The 19,137-nt window shown below is 37.6% G+C and overlaps 1 pseudogene; it reads left to right on the top strand.

The window, feature by feature from the left end:
* LOC122831333 overlaps positions 1-19,137 on the top strand; it is a 256,610-nt pseudogene that overhangs the window by 197,093 nt on the left and 40,380 nt on the right.

Genomic DNA, 19,137 nt, shown 5'->3' with positions numbered 1-19,137 from the left:
CAACCTCAGCAGTAAATTTTCTTTCAGCACAAACATTGAGTGTTTGTTTCCCAAAAAAGCATAATTTGATATGTTTCTGTTTTCATTCAGTTTTTTGTTGCTTCTTGGACTGAAATGTCAGTTTGCTGGTTGGCTTATGTAACCATCTGTCTGGCTATTGATCGAGATACCGCCTTTGCTCTTAAATATTTCTACTCTTTCACTGAAGACTATTAAATCTTAAACTGTTATTCCTGATCATGAAATATGAAGTCTTGCGTATTGATTTTGATGATTCGTTGACATTTCCTTTGAAAGCATGTTTTTTTTTCTTTATTTATTTAGTTTTTTGTTTCATTTGTAGTGCTTGTAGCTCCCTGCTTTGGAAATACTAACTTTTCTTGTTCAGTATTAAATTCTAAATGTAGCTGTACTGTTAGGGATAATCAAATAAGGTAGGAAAGTGCTGAGGCGAATTAAACATCCAAAACAGCCTCTTACATTTGATTATTGTGAAGGTCCAGTACATGCTGGACACACTGGAAAATCTAATTAGCTTTCCTTACTTAAAAATAACATGCTTTGCCTCTGGAAATATATTTCATTACTCAGAGTACAACTGACTTGTCCAATTTTTGTGAGGGTAACTTAGGTTAACTTTATGAATTATAGTATGTTGTAATTACCTAAATGGTACCCAGAATTGTATTTTTTAGTATATGTAAACAAAACTTATTGGTCAGAATAGTCAACACCTTGACTCAACTGTGGTCCTTCATCCAAACTGGAAATGGGATTTATCCGACTGCACAGTTGTCTGTATAAATCAATTAAAAAATTGCAAAGAAGAGATGAGTTTACACTGCACCCAGTGAGGTTTGAATAGACATTCTTTAGAAAGTATTTATGTTTTGAGGAATATTGAAAGCGCCTTGATCATTAAGGGTTACCGCTGTATTAAAATATTGTTCTTACTATGAAAGTACATGACAAAAAATAGCCAGTTAACCAAGTGGAGCTCTTGTTCTCTGAAAAGGCCAGAGCACATTTCAAAGTAGTCTTGTTCTTAATTCACTGACTGACTGCACAGAGAGAGCTTTGAGGTCTACCTTTTCACTTTAGACATCTTTCAAACTATTTTTTGTGACAAATGAAATAGTTGTTTCAAAAACTGAAAACTTTCTGCTGTGCTTCCTGCAGTTTGACATAATGCATGGTGGATATACCTAAATAAATGCTTAAATGGCTTTTATCTCAAAAGGTTCTCAACGTAAATTAAGAACTACTTATACCTATGTGAAAAAATTAGATAAATCTGCTTAATTTATTAAAATAAGGTCAATGTGGTAACTTCAACATACACCCCAAAATTTACTCTACTTAGTTTAAGCCTGTTGTTTTTTTCCCCCTTTTGTCAATTTTAAGAATGCCTCAAATATCGTGATGGCTCTAAAGATAATCTCATGAGATATTACTACTGTGTCTGGACGTCAACACTGTTCTGACCTCTTATCAGTGACACTCAACATGTTGGATTGTTTTGATTAACCCAATATTCCAGCAATATTCCAGTCATGAACAATGCGACTGTATCCCATCCTGTGTCTAACAACTAAAAGTTGTTCTCATCACTTTCTGTCAAATCTTCAAATAAATCAACTTTCTCTGTGTCGTAATTTCCCAATTAGGGAATTAGTAGTTGTGTTTTGCCCCTTGCCTCAACGTCATACTCGTTTTGTTTATTTATTTATTTGGACAAAACCAGTGGACTGAATGCTTTACAAGTGTACGTATTTTTACAGGGATGAATAGGGGTGATATTTTACACAGTTAAATAGCACTTCTTGAATTTTAACCAGACTGCATTTGATTCGCTCATTTATCTCGCAGTTGACAAGGAACAGCCAAATCTCCCGCACATGTCAAGCAGAACTATTCTCAGTTTACAATTAATCCCCCAATTACTAACTTCAGTTTTTCTCCATGGCTCACCATTTTTATGAGGGCTAATCACTAAAACAGACTTATCTCTGAATGCCCTACATGACATTCCTCTCAGTTTCCTCTTTGTTACCTTGTATGTTAACAAGGTACCTTGTATGTATCTCACTGTGCTGAGATACATCCTTGGAGAGTTTCCACCTTTTGTGTGACTGTTGACATTGTGTCTTGTTTCAAGTCAACTTTCACAGAAGATTAATATCTCAAATAGAAGCTGTTAGCTAAGCATGAATATTTAGGTCTCAGAACACAAGTAAATGACAGTTTTTATATTTAGAAAGGAGTCTGCAGGTGGACAGTCATGATAGGATGAGTTAAACAGCCAACAAAGTTGAAAGCACATTATATTGCTATTTCTGCTAATCGAGCCCTTGTAATGAAAGAACATGCTTGTGTCTTTTTTTCACAGGTCAGATCATTAATGATACATTTGCTCATCTTTTGAAGTGCATGAGACCTGGGTATTTAACAGGAGAGGGTAAGACCATGGGGGGACATTATTACCTAATGCCTCTGACATTATTACCAGAGGCGTTTGATGACAGTGATGAAAAAAATTAAAGAATAGCTTAAGAGACTCATGATTTTTTTGCGTCTCCAATTCCTGTTTTTCCCTAATAACACCTCCCGCCCCCGCTTCCTACTGTCCTAAGGGGCCCCTAAACATTATTCTTGTTTTGGCATGTAACTTCTGAGCCTAATTTCCCTTCCTCTAGTGAAATTACAGAGATCAATGTAATTACATTTATCAGCCGCAGGAAATGGAGTCTTCTGCAATATCCTATTATTGACTGGAAAAACAAATTGCTACTGCATTTATGTATTTGTCAGCAGCTTTTGCCCTTTGATTCCTCATGTGTTCGGGGAAGTGAGACTGAAATGTAATTTCCACTGTTTAATATCTCATTATATTGAAATTAGTGGCATGAAGTCCCAGTAAACATGTTCATCAGGCATACCCAGCTAGGGTTTGTTTATTCTCTGTAAGAATATTTCCCAGCTCTTTGCAGCGCAATCAGGCTCAGAGATACTACTACTAACAGTGACATAGCAAATAACAATAATATAAAAAAAGACATGCCTCAGCCACCCACTCACTCTCACAAGCATAGTCTTCACACATTAACAAAGATAAATAAACACTATGTGAAAACAAATCCTCTGACAACATATTTCTGATTTAACATTCGGCCAGGATCCCTCCTGGGTTCAGCTGATTCTAAATTAAAGTGTAAATCATTTCTCCAAAAGACAAAAGAGTTATGTGCGCATCAAGGGCAACTGTTCTAGGCTGTTTAATAGGAGATGAAGAGAACTTTATGAGAGAGATAAATAACAGCTTAACAAACAGCCTCTGTTCCAGCCCTCTGAGGGAGGCCTGCGCAACCCTGTGGATCAGAGGGATGAAGGAGAGCCAAGAATCTGTATTTCTCTGAAGAGAAGATAAAATTAAGTGCGGTTAAATGGGAGGGAAGATTTTCAAAAGGGGACACAGGGAGATGGGGGACAAGTAATGAAGTGTTTTGGGTTTGAGGGTGGTGATGCTTGTTGTTGATGTGAGAGAAGGTCGGTCAAACAGAGAGGACGTGTTGACAGGCAGACAGGGGACAAACATGACAGCAAAGCTGAGAAGAAAATACAGTGAGAGACAGGCAGGAGGAGAAGTGATTGAAGATGTACAGAGACGATTAAAGACAGATCTGAAGATTTCTCCATCAGGTACTATCCTTCAGATAATTTTTGATTTTTGTTTGACAAGCATCCATCTATCCAAACATCATTTATTCATACCTTGTTATTACTTGCAATGCTGGTAGGGATGATGATAATAGTCGGGGTACATCCTTAAAGGTTTCCCAGTCTATTACAGGGCAGCCAACAGACATGCAAGACAAAAACCTAAGAGCATCCTTGCTTGGTATTTTTTGCCCATTGTTTGTGTTATTGTTAAATCATAAACACTGACTTTAACTGTGCCAAGTGAGTGCTTTGGGTCTTTTATATTTCATTGTGTTGCAATCCCCAGTTCTTGGAATAATTTTTGTAGTTATGTTTTCTCTATTTGTGGGTAATGCCTAACACTTTGGTCAATGAGCCTCAAAGCCTGAGAAATGACTTTGCAGTGCTTTTTAGACTAATAATGATTTAGTTTTTGTGTGTGCTTAATATTTCTTTGAAATATTTATTGTAGCCCTTCATAGGTTCTGCTTAGGTTTTTACAGGTCTAACAGAAACAGACTTGGATGTAGATGAAGAAATAAATCATGAATTAGCCAATCTATTAGTTCATGATATACAAAAAGGGGTCTATAAGTATTTCTCATTGGGTCAGGTTGGTTGTAGCAGCTTTTTTTTTTTTTAGCTTAATAAATAAACTAATCATTTGAAAACTGCATTTAGCTAAACTCAGCTCCTTCTGTTTTTCTTCTTGTATTTTGTGTGTGACATGTCCTGGCAGCATTTACAAGCTATATGGTGGATCTGGGTACCTTGTAATGCAAGTGGCTGATCTCCTTTGCAAAAGGGGGAAAATTAGATATTTCTTTTGGTGTGCATTTGACTATAATAAACAACGCCACAGCAGACTGTATCTGGTGTAGAAGTCAATTAATATGCCACAACAATTATTATAAAACAAAAATGGTGAAGGCAGAGAGAGAAAAAAATGGGTAGGGGAAATGCAGGACTTTCCTGCTGTGTCAAGATCCATTGCTTCGCTATGCATTTCAACTGAATGACAGACAGCACAAAATAAATTAATCTAAAGTATCAGCTTTTACAGAGGATAAAATGCAGAAATAATTGTAAGGCGAAAGGTCCTTGTGCATGATACTGATCTAGTTAAAGATTCTTTTGGATGCAACTTATGTTAAATTGTAATCCTTTTCCACTTGCGCTTTCCCATTTCCCCTTCTTCGGTTCTTTCTTACGAGGAGGTTAAATGTGAGCAAAATCAAAATTGAGGCCTGCGCCTGTATAATCTGATCCCATTTACTTTGTTATTCACAATAAAAAGCTTCAGCCGGGATCCTTTCTTGAAAGTATAATGGATACTGTCATGGTGGAATTATGTTTTTGTTTGCAGATTTTCCTCCTACTCCGTTCAGCTGCACACCCATACAAACACCCGCACACACACAATCACGCAGACTTGCAGGAGCACAGACAGAGACACAAGCACACCTTGGCGCTGTGTGTATTTGTAATAAAATCTCTCTGTGCAATAAAATGCTTTATGGCGTCTCAAGATGAAACAGCTCCTAAGGTAAACAGGTTAGCACTAGATATAAAGTTTTCTGGTTTTTCAATGCTTTTTACTTATGAGCGCTTTAGCCACAGCTCCCTGATGGGGTTTTTGCACATTTTTATTTGCTCTTTTTTTATTTCCTGCAGAAAAGAGCGCTGACTCTTTTGCCTTTATAAAATATTTAACATCCCTCATTGTTCATAAAATTCTGATCTGAGTGATATGTAGTAGCTTTTTGCTCTTGCCCTTGCATCATTTCTTATGAGGACAGTGTTACAGCTCATCCGAGGCTGTATAAAATACTTCTTTTTATGAGGTGATTTGTAGTTGTCATTATGTAGTCAGTGTCATTTTAGTGCTAGTACTGCCAAGGGGTTAATTTGACTCCCTGGGCATTTTCGACTCCGAGTAACTCTCTTCAAATTGAACCCTTTATGGCTCATACTTAAAGACTTTTTCTTAAACAGCTCTCTTAAATGTCTCTCAAATTCTCTGATAATAACAATAAAACAACTTGGTGTTAAATCTATGCACACCTGTACACCATTTAATAAGCTACGTAAACAATATCAATTATCAGAATTTGATCAATCTGGTAAGCTACTCAAAAATCTCCCAAAATGATATCTGAAATATACATTTCTTCCCAAACCTTTCACACCTGAACTACCTACTGAAAGAAGTGCTCACTTGTGGACCTGACTTAATCACTGCGGGCTGTGTCTAGCTTCCACAGCCTCATAGCTTTGCTGATGGGAAAATCTTGGCACAATTTTGAATTTGAAACCAGATCATGCTTGACAGAGTTTGTCCACAAAATAAGACAAAAGTCTTTGTTGAATATTCACTCAGAAATATTTATTGCAACTAGGCCTGTCACGATAAACAATAAATCAATTAATCACGCAATAAATTAAAACTATCGACCTCATTTTAATTATCGGCTTTATCGTCTCTTCCGGCCTTTTTCTCTTTCTGTTGATGACACTGAATGACAAAAAGGCTCAAGTCCAGTGCTCTCCACTGACCCTCCCTTCCTCATTTCCTTAGTGTAATGTCCAGCGCACACTACACGATCTTAAAGTTGTCGGCCGATTGTCGGCCCATTTTTAAAACCTGAGAGACCACAGATTAGCCGACAGAAATCCTAGGTATAACAGTTCGATCGGGTTTGATCGTATGGTGTCCAACAATGGGCACAAAATAATGGCTACAAGTTCAGTTAACTAATTTTAAAACCAGGCATTAATCAATGCTTTACTATAATCTACCTGCAATGCATGTGGTTCTAGTGTCAGTCCTGACTGAATGAAAGTCATTATAACCTATTTGTAATGTTAACAAAGAACAGCTGAAAAGTTTCTGGGTTTATCAACTGTAATAGCAATTTCGCTCCAACTCCTCCCCTTGTCATTTCTATATTCTTTGCACGAATTGTTGAATAAACATTAATGTTGTTTCCACATGTCATCTCCAATGTCATCTCCTGGACATGCTGCGTTGACGCTCCCAGTCGGAGAAAACACCTGGTTTAGATCGGAGCGACCACGAGAATCTACCGTAACACACCACACACTACAGGATGATCGGTTACGAAATAACAAGTGACAATCTTAGAACAGCCAATATTCTAACGATCTTAGAACGGCTAATGTTTTAAGATAGTCGTAAAGGGAAAAAATAGGGTTGTTTTGCTTATTTTGTTTATCAGTTCCATTATTAAATGTCCTTTTGAACATAAATCATATCTATCTTTGGCAGGAAATCACATGCATTATTGCGTCATTTCCATTAAATCACTGTAAAAAAGCACTGCAACACAAACAATGTTATTATTTATTGCAATAACTTTTGAGACAATTAATCGCTCAGCTAAATTTGTTATTGTGACAGGCCTAATTGCAACCAAATGAGACACTGTCAATAATTATTACTATGTTGTTGTTCTGCTTATTAGAATTTTGACACAATTGAAAATGTCTCTTAAAATGTCATGTTTGTCGTTGTTAAGACATTTCTCACAGTGGGTCAAAATTAAATCCTCTGGTGGTTTCTGGATGTATCAGAATCTTGGGGTTCCGCTTGGTGTCAAACTGTCTGTCTGAATTGGATGTTGCATTTCCAAATCTCCAGCAGTGTGTTGTACATGGCATCTGGGAACCAACAAAGGTTCACAGAAATGTTGCCTGATGGCTCTGGTCCATTTTCTGATTGATAGCAAGCGTTGCTGGCCAGCTGTTGTCAAGATACCTAAAACCTCATGTACACCAGCCATCTGTAGGTTCTCCCTTTGATAAGAATGCTTATGCTCCAGGAAAAAAAAAAAACACAAATTGAGAGACACATATAGCTTTACAAGCATATTCACACACCTTCTTACTCTTCCAAGGTTCATTTGTCAATATGACAGTTGGATTCTTGCTGAGGTAGAGTTTGCCAAGCAGAATTCCTCGCTTGGTTAGCAGAAACTAGAACCTCCCTGGGAAAAAAAAAACAAAAAACAAAAAACTTAGTGGTTTGTTGCATGCGCACACATGGGATTGGAGCGTTCATGTGTGTCTGTGTATGCAACATGCACAATGTGTGTCTTTTCAAATCAAAGTAGTCAGCATGGAGCAAGGCAAGGTCCAGCCTCTCTTCAGTTTCTGCTTGTGCTTGGCAAGAGCAGCCTTGGCAAGGAGTGGCTCATTTTGTCAGGCGTCCAGTCAACATAAAACGTGCATAGTGCCCCAGCTTCCACCTGAATATCTTCCCTCTATCACTTCCCTCATTTAGTTTTTTTTTCAAAATTTCTCCTAAGCTGTTTGCATCCTTTGGCTTAAGCTACATTTCTGCAGCCCCAATTAATGTAAAGCAGATGTAGCTGTAGCAGCACAAGACCCCCAAACTGTTAAACGTCTGATCAAAAGGGGAAATTCCCAACCTGCTCGCACGATGCACATCCAATCAGCTACATTGCAATTTCTGTCTCCAGGTTTTCCAGCCAGCACAGCTCAAGTTCTGCCTGAGTTCTGCTGATGTAGCCAGTTCACAACCACTTTCATTTTCCCCCTCTTATTCCTCCTGTCCTCTATGTTTTTTACCCTTCATTTTTCTCTCATGTCTGCATTTCTCTTCTTTGCTGCTGCCTGGTGGATTTAGAAAGCAAAAGAAGAAGGAAAGAGAAGGAAAAAGTAGGCTATGAAGGGTGGACAGTGCAGAAATGTGTGTGTGTGTGTGTGTGTGTGTGTGTGTGTGCGTGTGTGTGTGTGTGTGTGTGTGAATTCAGGTTGATGGAAAGAGAGGGAGGCAGTAATGGCTTGGAAAATGCAGTAGCAGCGTTTTTTTTTTAGCACTTTTACCCTCTCCCTGTGTATTTCTCTCCCTTACAAGTCTCTTACGCTCTTTACTCTAATTACCCAGATTGAGTTTCCTGGGACTAAAAAGACGAAGCAGGAAAAAGAGTAACGTGTGGGGGGGTCCTTGATATTGTCCTTGTCAAACCCTTAGGGAGCGGCTGGAGATGTTATTCATGCATCTATCACACTCCCAATTTCACAATTTAATCAATCTCCTAATGAAACAGGGTGACGGAGACATTGGAGGAGAGGGGTAACAGTGAGATGACAGGGCTCAAAGTCTAACCTCCCTAAGCCAGAGCTAAGGGGTGTGGCTGCTCTTTGTCTGCCTCGACAATGGCTGTCTTATTTTCATTCTCACAGCCTGGATGAGAGGAGTGAGGAGGAGAGTCATTCCATTGTTACCTCTTGGGAGAATAGCACCTCTAATTTGCCATAAGCCAGCTCTATTAAATACCAGAATTCTTTTCACAGTGCAATAATTGGAAAAGCCATTCACTGCTTACCTTCAATTCTCCATGTTATTTTCCCTAATGTGGATAAAGGTATTTTAATAATCTCACCTAGCTATCATTCAAATGACACAAAAGCAGGCCGAGCGTGCCATCTCTGTTTCATTCTCTCACATTCCAAAATGAACTGCTCTGCAGGATGAATCTGAAATTACATCTTTAAGGCTGTCAGTCCTTTCTGCTCATTCCATAAATCTGGAATTAAAAACTGCAAGACATAAAGCTTTCTGGACTGGTGGACTGGTGGGCAGCCGTGTGGCTGTAAAGTTGGGGGGAAAAAAAACACATCTTTCTTGACACCTCAGACACTAATAATTCATGGATTAATAAGGTCAAACACATAAAACAATCATGGGAACAAAGATGCATTTAGCATCAGGTGTCTTTCTGGTGATAAAACAAGTACTTGACAAGAGAAAGAATAAAATTAAAAGAAACACTTCTTTTAAGTTATAATTCCTGACAAATGTGAGCCAGATCAGAATCATTTCTAAGTTTGAGCACAAAAGGACACTTTACTTTTGTTCCCTTTTGTGCTCTCTCTTTCCTCTTGTTCGACTATTGGACACAGGCACAGACATTTACCAGATTTCTCTGTATTCTTCAGAACATAGCAGTCAAAGTATCCTAGTGAAATGCAATTAAAAAGTTTTTAATCTGTATTTTTTGATATTCTTTTTAATCGCATGCTATTTTTACAATTGCAACAAAATATAAAGGGAAATAAACCCTCCCAGAAATGTTTCTTTTACCACATGCACCAATGAACGGACAATACGGATCGTGCTTCTAGGACAGATTGTGTAATCAGAAGCTCGGGTACCCTCAGGTCAGGGAGAAGATTGGTCTATGCTTATTCTTGATAGCATGTCCTGGCTTTCTGGACATACAACATCGCCTAACTAGTGTGAAATGTGATTACGCTGGAGTATGTTGAGCGTTACCATCTATAGCTGGACTCACCTCGACCAATATCTTGGACTCTTGAAGCTGACTGGTGTAGAGGGGTTGGACTTTATCCTTCTCTGGATTTTCATCAGGTGTCTGTAGGGATTCCAGAAGCTCCTTAGAGTTGAGTTCTTCCTTGTTAAAGGTGTTTGCTTCTTTTCTGCTTCAAATTGCCAATACAAAATACAACATAAAATTGGTAGATGCAGATCCTAGGTTTGGAGAACTATGTTTCATTTACCATTGATGGACAACTGTGTATTTCAGTTCAAATACAAAGAGTGTCTTGATGAAGATTAAGTGCAACAATTTTTAGTTATGAGTCTGTGAGACCTATAGCTGAATTAAACATTAGTCAAGCATTTTCTTGGAACTATCATAACTTGCACTGATTTTTGTCTGATCAAGAAAAGTCATGTTTGGTGGATGTGTCATCAACACCATTACCATATTGGTTGTGGATAGATCTTCAGAGTGCCCAGCAGTAAAGATATTTCTGTGTAATCTAAAATAGAGAAAGAAAAAAAATCAACTCACTGTTTTTTTTTTTTTTTTTTTTTTTTTTTTTGTTTGTTTTTGCATTTTCAGATTTAACCCACGTATATAGACTTGAACAGTCACAGGTGCCTCTTTTTAGGTAAAATCCACATTGTTCTTGCCAACTATTCTGGTAAACCATTTGTGGTTTTTGTTTGAAGATATAAAGCTTTTTCTTTTCCTTTTTTCACTTTACAATGAGATCTAAGACATCAGCCCTGTCCAGCCCTTTTTGAAAGCTAGAATGCTCAACATCAAAGTCTGATCCAAAGCCTGTGTTTTAAAAAGGCCACAGCAAAGCTTTTAATGCTGAAACTATCCTGACTCACAGCTAAAGACACGCTTGACAGATGGAGTGTTTATGTGAAATGCAATGCCACCTAAAAGGCTTTTCTTTTCTACGTTTTTTTTTTTTTTCTTTCTCTTCTCAGGAAACCAGTCACTGTGTGACCTGTTGAACAGTGTCTGGATTTCATGTGTAACTGTGAGCCTTTATTGTCTTGTTAAAGTTATGTATTTCTCTCTGGGTCCTATTGGCATTTTTTTTTTGTTTGGGGGTTACTTTCCTGTCTGTGGGACTTTGCTTTCAGCTCCGCAGGGGTTTGCTGTGACTTTGCTGTCTGCAAGTGACAGACTATTTCCACTGTCCCCTCTGCTCACTGAAGTAGTGTCATCCGCTGAGTACCAGCATACTGCAGAGTACCTCAGTGACACAGAGGCACACAACGGGTATGTGTGTCCGGGTGTTTGTGGTGTGCTTGAGCCACAAATGAAAATGACTTGGCTCATTTTTTTGTTAGCATGAAAATTATTTACATGCGCTTCTTCAATAATTTTGCTATCAGTATTTCATTTTTATGGTACTACAAAGGGTATAATGATGTGTTAAACTCACAAGATGAAACAGTAAGCAATATTGGATTTACAATCAAGAGAAGAAAAAATCTTTACAATCTTTGAAAAGAAAAAATATTTCATAAATGCAACAAACTTTTTAGAAATTACAAATAAGCAAGCAGTGGTAATTCAATGTTGAATTACGATCAGAAATGTTGACTTTTTGTTGAGGTTGACGGTTGACGATGGATCAACCATCAAACAATCATCCAGTTCTATCCAAGTTACCAAAGTTGAGGAGAAGTCATTGAATCAATGTTGTTTTGTGGTCGAATCCTAATGATTGAAATGCTAATGTCTGTTCAAAGCTTGAAAAAGACAATGATTACACTCCTTTTTTAATTCCCCTGTCTTTTTGCACAGCCTTCTTATAATCTTCAGAAAATAACCAATTGACTTTATCTTGCTTTCAGAAAGTTTATTTAGATGTTCATCAAACGTCCTTCTAGCTGATAATTTTTGCACTGGGGGTTTCTTTTCGCAATGAAAAATAACACTTCTCATGTTGTGTGCATTTTCTCAAATTCATCAGAGTTAATATGAGGGTACGCAATGTTTTTTTCTTAATGGGTGGTCATGATATTCTCGTGTCGTTTCTGTTCAGAATACGAAACAAAAAAATCCATGCTTTGTCTTTCTGGGGAACACAGACACAGTTTAAAAAGTACACAATGTACATACCATAAATACCTAAATATGAACTTGGGTTGCTGATGCTTTCTGAGTTGAATTCATGACAGAATACAGTGCTAAAATGGGAGACACACATAAAAATTCAAAACCACTTTCACAAAAAGTCCTGCAAGTTCATTTCAAAATGTTGGATGGGAGATGCTCTAAATATTTAAACAACTTGTCATACCTACCCTGTCATAAAATATGTATTTTGAAGATGTTTTCTTGACTTTGAAACCTTTATCCACTTTACGTTGACATTTGTCAATAACAGCATTGCTGAGACATTACACGTACATGACAGATAGTGTATGCCCTCCATGTTGTAGCAAAAGGCCAAGCCAGCTCTAGAATAATAAAAACATGACTGGCCAATTCAGGATCAAATTTGATATGTGCCCAAACTTACGTATCACGTACTTTACCCTCTTAGAAACTGATTCAAAACAAAGTCGCACCCTAGCTAAACAAATGGGGCCTGATCCCCATTTGTTGGGGGATCAGATTTCTGCTCCACCGCAGAAATATTTAAACCCAACAGATTACAAAAACAACTCAAAGTATTCACATGGATAGACAAGAGATAACAAATGTATACAGTGTAGGTGAATCAATACTATTAAAAAAGATAAGTCATGTAACAACAATGAAAAATATGTCAAAACTTTCAATATAAAAAAAAAAACATGGATAGAAATACAAAGCCAACTCTAATAACTGGAAGAAAGACACAAGCAAAATGAGATCAGCAATGGCTCATTTAAATGAGCTGTGCTAGGAAACCACCTAGAACAAACATCATGATGTCCTGTTGCAAAACCTAGTTGTGCCACATTTTTGACAATTTTTGTGTTGATTTAAAAGAGGGATTCAAGTGTCCCTTTAAAAGTTGTGATATAACTTAACATGTCTGATAAGTATGCATTTACTGATTGGCACTTCATATAGAGTTGCATGGAATGTGACATGTAGTAGTCAGATACGTTTTACCCTATTAGCATTTACTTGAATTCAGAATGTATTCACTGTGAGCTCAGTGGCTGAGTTATACTTCCCCTTTATTCATTCCCCTCCCTGGGTCTTCGGATGACTGTTTTCCCTCTAGACCTGCTGGCATGATAATATTCCATTTGATTCAGTTTTGCCTGACAGAAGAGGGCTAAGCTCACTGATAAGATCTCCATAAGAACCAGAAATGTTGTCAGTAATGAAGGGAATTGCTTTGATCTGCTGACAAATGGGTCATTTTGACTGTGTCTGCTTTCTGATTTAGAATAATGCACTCATGACTCTGTTTTCTTACTCTCACTGCTAACCTATCTTCATATACTGAGCCTCCCCTGCTAAATATAAGAACGGGGTAGGCAAGTATACGTTTTGGCTTCAGCCTATTCCTATTTTTGATAAATTATGGGTTTTGTTAATCTGTATTGGTTTTGTTTTCTGTGTTTAATGTTGCTAATTTACAAAAACAAAGTGAACTTAACCGAACGTTCTGTTAGTTCTCACCAGCATATAAGCACCTGTTAAAAGTGTCTTAGAAAATACCAAAATGATTGGAAACAAAAGCTGAAAACAAAAGAATGGAACAATGCATAGCATACAAATTCAATGCCATATAAACAGGTGCTTTTAAGAGATTCATCTAAAACTTTCTGTTCAGAGGTGAACAAATAGATCAGCAAAGACTTGTAGTTCTTTCTAAAATGAGAAGTGGGTGTACAAGTTTAAATATATTGTGACGTTTAATCCACACCAGGTCAAATTTATGCATACTCCCTCAAACACTTGCACCCTCACTAGTTTTTAAATATCTGACAGGTTGCAGAGGTATCATGAACATTGTGTGACCATCAACAAAACCCCACCATTATTTCTGACCTCATATTTCACCACCAGACTGGATGGATATGCTTTTTAGTTTCACAGAGGTCTTTCCTGAAGCTTAAGATGATCTTGCTTTATCCTTTACAAAATTAGTTTTTATGTATGTTTGGGATCATTGTCTGATTAGAAAATCCATCTATGTCAAAGTTTCAACCGTCTGACTGAATCCGTCATACTTATATGAAATGAGATGTTTTGGGGGGATGCTCGGGAACAATCAAGAGTAAATTTCATCCCATACAAAATGATGGTGTAACAGCAACATGGACTGTGAAGAAGCTAATTAAATATGAGTCTCGGTTTCAAAATCAACACATCACACAGCTCTCCACACATGAAAGCCAAATGTTTTGAAGAGTTTGAAGAAAACAGAGGAGACAAAGATGGCTATTTTACTGCAGACACAAGAAGGATGTTTAAAGGAGTGACCAACAGTCAAACATGGTGCTGTGGGTGTGTTTCACTAGCACATTGTACGAAGAGAATATAATAATAAGAAATGATAGATTAACTTAAAATTTTTCAACTTCACCTTTGATAAAGTCAAAATCAAATCAAATGATAAACACCTGTTTATTAAAAACCCAGAGACAGTGGGGTGTTTCACCAGGATGATCATGGCATTCCAAAACATGTTTGGAATGGATAAAATAGGCCAGCATCAGGTTTTTGGAATATGCTTTCCAAATCCCAACCCCCACTGAAAACGTATAACTTAAGCTAAAAAGACAAGTAATTTAAATGAGCTCTATCATTGCCAATAGATAGAGTGGTCAGACATTCTGCACTTAACGTTTGCCATGACTTTGCTGATGGCAAATTGCCAAGAGAGAAGATGTGCTTCATAAACATTCCATCCAGGAAAAAGAATTGCTCTAATACATCATGAAGAGCCTTGCCTCCAAATATCCACTTATGAATGCAAATAAACTCCATGAACTTAAGAGAATGTCTTTGTGCTTGGATCTTTCTAAGCTCTTTATTAAATATACAATACAAATATCAGTTTATGGAGCAAAAATGTCAGAAGAACATTGATATTTTTCTTGCTGTTGATGATGACATCCTGTCTTTTCCAATATAACGTGAATAAAGTGGTCGACTTACATGCATGAATGACCTGCTGATTCATTTTCCCAAAATCCATTACTGGATGTCTTAATGAATGTACATGAGATACATCACATTCATTATTAATCAAAAAAGTATACCTTTGCTCTGCTTGTTGAGCGGTTGACCAAAATGGCCTAGTTTAAGATTAAAAACCAAGTCATTTTCTAGTTTCTTTTTACAATGATTTTTTTTTTTTTTTTTTTTTTTTTTTTATGCAATGAAGAAACCACAATGTAAACCTAAGTGTGTGTTTGAATAACAGAAACAAATAGTACATGAATATTGTGGGAGGCAGAATCAGCTGGCTAAAATGAGTGCAGAAATCATGACTATGACTTCCAATACATTCCAAGCAGGACAATGTGGCAAAAGGTAGGAAATCTGGGAGAAGGGAAAATCCCAATGGAATTATGGAGAACCATTACTTCCTAACTAGAGAGAATTTGCACGGTGCTGCCAAGGCCAAAGGATTTAAGTAATTCCATTTTCCATGGATGGCTTCTGTATCTACAGAGCCCTGAAGTGAGGAGAGGGAGGGTTCACAGAGCACAGAGGAAGGAAAAGGCAGGTGTAAGTAGGAGTGGAATTCAGGCAAAAAAAAGTGACAAAAGAGAAAAAGAAATAAAGACAATAATTGGGAGAAGAAGGGCTTAGTGAGGGTAAAACAGAGGTAATAAAAGAGTTTGATATCTGCCTATATTTTGCAGTGCTCAAATAGGAGTGGAAGTGGCATTATATTGCATTACATAGACACTGTGCTCAGAGTTCAACTGAGTTACTAGCTGGAAATTTGTTTCTATGTTAGCGTTTAACAGCTAGACTTACTTTGAAGTATTAGCAGTAAATGCTTGCAGCTCATTAATTATCAGAACTGTCAGCAGCAATTCACGGAGATATGCACGCAGCCTACTGAGGCTCTCCTCCCCTCCTGTTCTCCAAAGAAAACACGCATGCATATAGGCACAAAATAGAATTAGCCGATGTGGTGACAGATCCTCTTGAAGACTTAAAAAGAAGCTGAGTGCGAGCGATCACATTTCTTTGATCCCAAAGACACACCTCAGTTCTGCTGAAGAAACAGAGCACTAATGAACGTTTCAATGCTGAAGAGGAGGATCGAGGAGGGAAACAGTTATAACCACTGCTTTCAGTAATGGTGACAGGCTTTTACTCCTGCAGTTATGGGAGCCCAGATGACACCTGCCTAATACTGTATGTCCTTCTCCCGTCCTTGTTAGTTGCTCCAGCTATTTTCTCAGCAGGTTGGAATTCCTACTGTGTCAAAAGTGTGGCTAAATTGGTTTCTTGAGTGGTAAAAGATAGAGACAGCATCGGACAATTTTACTCCTCTTGTGCTCTATGCCACTGATTAGAAGAAAAAAGCAAGACTATTTGTGTATGTGCATGTACATGTTTGTATACGTGTCTGTACAGTATGTGCCTATGTACCAGATTTAAGTGTATGATTGAGTCATTTTGATACACTGGTTGATTTCACGAGTTGTCAGGCTGTTAATGGATAGAAATTGGAAGCTCAGAGGTTGGGACTCTATTTGGGCTCTAAATTGAATAACTCCTCCAAATGACTCCCAATTACACAGTACTCCGGTCCGAATCACAAAGCATCATGGTGCACTTAATGCACCTATTATCTGCCTATCTGCCAAGGAAAGCTGGAGCAAAATGCAAGCCTATTCTTTAAAAGAACATTCAGTTTCCCATATCCCGCAGATATTAAATATTTTTCTTCTTCTGTGCACTTCTTGACTCAAAAGTTACTTGGCTCTTGTTATGCACCCTGTTCCCTAATTATACAAATGATAAGCTCATGTAGTGATTTTCTCAATTTGTAACTTTTGGTCACAGTGCACCTGTACTTAGAATGCAGCTGCATTCAGAGGCTTACACACATTACAGTATCTTGCTTTTTCACATACCCATCCTTTCAAATAAATCCTGAAATTAAATTTAAAGTAGTCCAGAGTAGTCAAACAGAGTGCACAGTACTCTGTATAACACTAATGGAATTCTTAAGTATGTTGAGGTGAAGCACAGAAGACATCGTGAAAAACATAAGGAAATTCCCTCTTGATGTAAGTTTGAAGGGGACTATTTTATTTAAGCCTGGGTGAGGTTAAAGTTGAGGAAAGAACTTCAACTTATGTTGGGAGTGCACTCTTTTTTGTTCATGTACATTTGGAGTGAAAGAGATCCAATATCATGTTTTTGGACCAAAGTTATGACTCTCCATTGTTGTATATTATAAATTCAAAGTTGAGTAGCAAAACATCCAAATTGTTTCGTTTTGTGGGTACAGTTGTCAAATCCTCAAAACACAGGACACATTTTTAAACACACTGAGATGCATTGGAAGACTTAATATACATTATGTCGACATTTTCTTTCTGTTTGTCATGCAGATTCGTTCTGACCAGGACCAGGACATCTCAATCCGATACAGCATTACTGGGGTGGGAGCAGATCAACCACCCAATGAGGTATTCAGCATCGACCCTGTGCTCGGAAAGATGTTTGTCACCAAACCTCTGGATCGAGAACATCGATCTTCTTATCATGTGAGTCTGGTGGCACATCTATGAATGATTACATTTCAGATTTGTTCCTCTATGGTCTGGATTTCACAGCACTTTTTGAAGAACTTCTCAGAGCAGCATAGCTTAAGCAGAAAAGGTGTGGAATTGATTTAGTTAGCGTAAACCTTGTCAATGCAGCAACCATTTCTGCAATGGTCAATAGCAAAAATGCTTAGGACGCGCAAAGAACACATCACAAAAGAAAATGCTTTTCAAGCATGTTTTCAAATTTTTATGTAGTTATCCAATGGATAAAAAAAAACTAAGAAATATTGTTCATTTTTTGTAAACCACAAGGAATTGGGATGTAAGGTCCAGAAGCAGGGGCTTTCCCATTACTTGCAAGAACTGAAAACATAAACAGGGACAGACAATAATTGCAGTGATCATCATTTTACAATGCAGTATTCTCCAGGGAGTAAATTAGTCCTGGCATAAAGATGTTATCTTGACAAAAAACACCAACTAAACTCTTTTTGAAGTGTACTCCTATATAGGACTGAAACAATGACCAGAAGAAGTGGTCTTTTCTAGTCCCACTTGAGCAAAATAACCTCTAAACAACAAGAGAACAAATGTGATATATGCTAAAAAAAAATTTTAGTAACTTGCTATTTTTGACATTAAATGTTCTTGTAGGGCATTTCTATTCAGTTTCTGCTTTTGTGTCCGACTTTCAGCTCCATATTCAAGGAGTAATGTAAGAATATGAGAAAAAAAAAAAGATCTCTTTCTCTGATTAAATTGATGTTGGCATTGTTCATAAGGACGTGACATTTAAAAAACTCAACATTAATGTCACCCAGCTGGGCTTAATGGAACTTTAATTTTTTCAATCCAAAAAACTTAAATGTGAAACTTTTCATGTATTTCTTCCCTTTGTTCTTTAGCAGACCGCAGCTCTTTGACTTTCTGGTCTTTTCTTTTTTGTTTACTTCATATTTCATGCAAGGATGGAACACAGTTATGCTCTACTTCTTTTTATTTCAGAAGAATGAGTGCTTTAGAATTCAAAATCAGCCAAGCAACAAGATGCATTCTTATGAAGAGAGAGAGAGAGAAAAAAAAGTGTTGAAGCCTCTCGGTTTTCTGCTGTCTTCATCATGATGCTGTTTCTTGCCAAATGTAGCGCACTGGCTGGTTCAGTCTCTACCCCGTCCCTGGTTTTAAAGATAATAACTTTAATGCGAACTCAGAAATACGTTTTGCCTTCTTTAAACAAGGCAGCAACCTCCTAACTCCTGCTGAGATTGAATTAGGCTGTGGGTTTGTGCGCTGCGACACCGGGGCGGCTGTAGGTTTTGTTGAGTGGTCTTGCTCCTGGCCTGCTATATCGCAGTGGATATTGAATGAGGAAAGTTAAATTTCACCTCAGGGTGTTCTGAAGATGTCATTTTGCTGAACATTGA

This window comes from Gambusia affinis, linkage group LG01 (genome assembly GCF_019740435.1).
Source record: "Gambusia affinis linkage group LG01, SWU_Gaff_1.0, whole genome shotgun sequence".
Lineage (NCBI taxonomy): Eukaryota > Metazoa > Chordata > Actinopteri > Cyprinodontiformes > Poeciliidae > Gambusia > Gambusia affinis.
The sequence above is the reverse complement of the archived record's forward strand: the minus strand, read 5'-3'. Positions and strand labels throughout refer to the sequence as shown.